The sequence below is a fragment of the Protopterus annectens genome, chromosome 6.part0 (assembly GCF_019279795.1).
Source record: "Protopterus annectens isolate FY-2018-M chromosome 6.part0, PAN1.0, whole genome shotgun sequence".
NCBI classification, from domain to species: Eukaryota; Metazoa; Chordata; order Ceratodontiformes; family Protopteridae; genus Protopterus; species Protopterus annectens.
Window position 1 is genome coordinate 1,228,639,706 of NC_056737.1, and position 4,661 is coordinate 1,228,644,366.

Here is a 4,661-nt window from a genome sequence, read left to right on the forward strand (position 1 = left end):
TTCCGTATCTTTAGTAGCTAACTTTGGGTTCCAAAGTAAAAGCACGTAGGTCATTATATTCATATGCTGTTGTAGTGGTTAATACTCTAACTACATTTTGGAGGGAATCTAAGCACCCCTCGAGACTTCACAGACTGTCAGATTGTTTGCCTTCGCAGCAACAGAGTCTCCAATTCATCCGCGCACCTTCAGATGAATCTTTGAAACATCAGAGTGACGTCATCATTTGCGAGCCCTGTCTGGACTCATGCAGACATTTGGCTGTGTTTAACTTAGCGCTTTATAGCATAATTTAATCATTGCACTGTGTCCTGGCGTATGAGTGCGGTTATGGATGGGGTGTATGATTTTCTTTGGTTTCTATTTTGTGGCAGTATCCGAAACGGAGTTCCTGGGTGCTTATATCTAGTATGTGCCTCTAAGAGGCTCCATGGATACAGTCGCAAACACGAAGATTTCCTCACTGCGCACAAAGGTATGGTCCCTGCATTTTAAAGTGTTTAGATTGATAATCCTGGGCTATTTTAATTTCTGAAATACATGTTAAACAGCATAAATGTGATATACAGGGGATGTGTTTTCTTATTATGATGAATGTCGAGTTTGATATTCAACGCATTTGAAAGTTATGCTACAAGCTATGTATTCATACGTTTATTTAAGGACAAATCTTTATGGATCTATACTTTTCATAATCCGATGGTTATACAATGTGTTTTAAATAAGTCGGATATTAGCCGTTTCACTATAACTTTCAGACTGATGCAAGCTCTTGCATTTAAGTTATATTAGAGGCTTGTTGATGTCAAAGGTTTTGCTTCTTGAACTATGGTTGTTCTCATTGACATATGATTGTTTCTCTAGATGGAGCTTTTTTTTTTTTTTTTTTTTTCTTTTCTTCTTGCAACAATATTCAGTTATAGTTAACTGAAAAATCAGTTTTACTTTTTGTGCAGTCAATTTTGAGGTTGCAAGTTAGATGGTAACAGTGATTACCTGAATTCTTGATGGCAGTGCAAAGGTGGTGTAAAATATATACTGATTTTTATAGACTTGGACAGTAAATGTTTTATTTGAATAAAAAGATGCATGTCGCTTCTATGGTCTCTAAAATTACTTGTATTTTAAAATATATTCTATTGGAGACATAGATAGGGGCAGTTCATAGGTTCATAGGTTTATACTAGGCTATCTGCCCTAAGGCATTTATAAGCCTAGCCCAAATTATTGTGGCTTACGCCACCCCTTATATGAAAAAATACTGTGCCCATTAGTTTGTTGTGCCTCTGTCCAGCAGTGACCCAGAGATGATTCCCGGGGTAAACCTACGATCTCCCATCCACAGGTCTAGATTTCTCTTGAACAGAGTCAGCGAGGTGCTCTGCCTCACATGGACCGGGATTTTATTCCACAGCATAGGGAGTCTCTGAGTGACAAATCTATCCCTCCAGCATGTCCTATTTATATCCGTGCTAAGGTTTAAGTCGCTTGCTCTAGTGGTTTTGGTGGATTTGGATTTTTTGAGGTGGAGCATGTCCATTAATTCCGGGTTGGACATGGCCTTGTATGTCAGGCACATGTCACCTCTGAGCAGACGGTATGCGACTGAATAGAGCTGGAGTTTCTTCAATCTGGCAGCATATGACAGATTTTGGAGTCCCTTTATCCTTTTGGTGAGGAACTTTTGGGGTCTCTCCAATTGCTGCAGATGTCGGGTGAGATACATCCCGAATGGGGCATTGTACTCGATCATTGGTCTGATAAGTGAAGAGTACAGGGGAACAATGACCTCACTAGATCTGGATGTGAATCCCTTCATGATCAGGTGGGCAATGTAGAAGGTCTTTCTAACCACTTTAGCAATGTGAGTGTCAAAAGAAAGGCCACTGTCAACCTGGGTCCCCAGGTCCCTGATAACCTCTTCTGTGCTTAGTGGATTGCCACCTATATGGTAGCTTGGGGTTACCTTGTTTTTCCCGAAGGGTATGACTATACATTTTTGGCGTTTAACTTCAGGCAATGGCTCTGGCACCAGCTATCTGTTTCCGTGAGTCCCTTCTGAAGGATATCCGTGTCCGATGCACTTTCCACTATGGCCCAGTTTGCAGTCATCTGCAAACTTTGTCAGCCAAAGTCCTCCCATGTTGGCCTGTACTTCTGAGAAGTAGATGCCAAACAATAGGGGCCAAGGACCGAGCCCTGTGGGACACCACTTGTGACCGGCTTGGAGTCTGACACAGCGCCAGCAACTCTAACCCTGTGGGTTCTGTCCTTAAGCCAGTTTGCAACCCATCTTGTGACATATGGGTTTACATTTAAGCTGGTAAGTTTTTCTACAATACCCGAGTGGGTATTGTGTCGAAAGCCTTTGCAAGGTCAAGGTAGGCTGTATGGACTGCCTTTCCCTCATCAATGGCCTTGGTGACTATTTCAAGAAGTCGACCAAGTTCAAAAGGCATGATCTTCCCTTGACAAAGCCAAACTGGGTCGGGTCCAATGTCTGCAAGTCCCCTATATCTTTGTTTATGAGCTCCATTATGATCCTCTCCATAGCTTTGCAGACTAGACTTGTTAAGCTTATGGGGCGGTAATTACCAGGGTCCGTAGAGGCGCCACCTTTGTGGAGTGGGACCACAGTTGCCGTGACGCCACTCCTTGGGCACGTATCCTGTGGTAAGGCTGAGATTAAACAGCTGCCTTATGTGCGGGTTTAATTCCTCATTTAGCTCGTGTAGCACACAGCCGGGGACACCATCCGGTCCCATTGATGCTGTGTTTTAGCTTTAGAGAGAGCAGCTTTCACCTGCGCATTTGAGATGACCGGGAGGCTACACTCGGCTGGGATAGTTATCTCTCCTTTAGGGGAGAGGGGTGAAGTTTGCACTGAACCTGTCTGCCAGTATGTTGGCAATGTCTGTGGGTTCAGTGATTTTTGTATCATTTTGGACTAATTCTGAGCATATCTGTGAGTTTCCACCCAGGTTCCTAACATAGCTGAAAAAGGCCTTATGATTGTCCTTTGAATCCATGGCAATTTTTCTCTCAAAATTGGCCTTAGTTGATTTTATGAGTGCTCGTATTTTTTACTAATAATGATCAGGGGTGACTTCCCTTTTATGGATTTTGTTCTATCATGTAATAGCTTTCTCCTCTTATTGTAAAGTTTGTTAATGGCTGGGGTCCACCAGACTGGACGTTTGCCCTTTGTGGAAAGAGTCTTGGTTTTATTTGGGATTGCCTGATCCATGCAGTCCTGGAGGTGTTCATAGAAGGCATTTGTAAGGGCTCCCAGAGCTTGGGTTGTGGTTTCCTCTGACTCAGGGGCGTTGAAGGGTACCACACCAGAGTTGAGTAGTGTGAAGTTTGCTTTAGAGAAGTTCTTCACTATGGTCTTTTTGTTTGGGGTGGGGCGGATGTGGATTTCCAGTGAGATTAGTTTATGATCAGATCTCACCAATGAGGGATATACTTCGTGTGGAGCATTTTGTCCCCATGTTTGTGACAATGAGATCTAGTATATTTTCTCCTCTCGTGGGAACAGTGACTAGCTGTTCCATGGCATTTGAATTTATGAACTCCAGGAACCGTTGGGCTAGAAAGTTAGGGCTTGAGTAATGTTCCCAGTCTATATTTGGGTAGTTGAAGTCACCCAATATGATGGTGTTTGGAGATACATTTATACCCTCCAGTGTCTTCAGGAAGGCTGTGTGGGGTTCCTGAGTTTGAGAGGGTGGCCTGTAGCATGCTACAATTTGTAGAGCAGTTTTGCCTATGGTTAGTTGCACCTGGATGGTTTCCGAAGCTTCATGCGTTGCCACCAACCTGGAGGTGTGAGTATCCTTTATGAATATGGATACACCCCCTCCTTTTGTGGAGTGGTCCGGGTTTTGGGGCCGGAACGCATGATATGAGGTAAAACCTAATAGTGCCGGGGTGCTCTCAGGAGCCTTGAACCAGGTTTCAGTTACAGCACAGACATCGATGTTCTCCATACTGAGAAGAAACATGTCTGTCAGAAGTGGGATTTGAACCCACGCCTCCATTTGGAGACCAGAATCCCCATGTTGGAAGGAATTGAATCCTTGAGTATGGCGCCTTAGACCACTTGGCCATCCTGACACATTTCACTTCTATAGCTGGCTTGGATTGTCAGCAATCCACTTTGAATGGTCAGACAGTTTATGGTCTTGTTTTGTCTGATGTCCTGGTTATATGTGCTGTGTTATAATAATTCTGGTTATATAGGGCAGATCATTGATGTCTGATCATTTCTGTCATTTAAGCTTCTTTCTTATTATGATTATCTAGGGTCTATCGTTCCTTTTTCAGTGATATTTAATGTTGCTTTAGTTATATGTTTGCTGGCTTTCTGATAGAGGAAGTCAAGGTTGATTTCTATAAGGCTTTAACCCTTAACTATGGTTCGATTGCAGAGATGGTATATGGATCTGATATTGACCTTGGAAGATTAATATGCTGTTAGTCTTTGCTTAGTAATAGCCTTATATATATAATTGCTCATCAGGTCAGTGGTTGTTAACATCTGTCATATGATAGTATTGCCTTGATTATAAACCTTTATTAGGTTTTTATATATTTGGTTTATTTTATTTAGGACTACAAAATGACATAAAGATGTTGATATGGGGTCAGATTTCCCT

At 42.5% G+C, this 4,661-nt stretch overlaps 1 non-coding gene across 1 annotated transcript; it reads right to left on the minus strand.

The window, feature by feature from the left end:
- Positions 1-4,010: 4,010 nt before the first annotated feature.
- Positions 4,011-4,119, minus strand: TRNAL-CAA. The gene is made up of 2 exons: positions 4,082-4,119; positions 4,011-4,056 (listed from the first exon to the last, which is right to left on the minus strand). It is a non-coding gene; the product is annotated as a tRNA-Leu (tRNA).
- Positions 4,120-4,661: the final 542 nt, after the last annotated feature.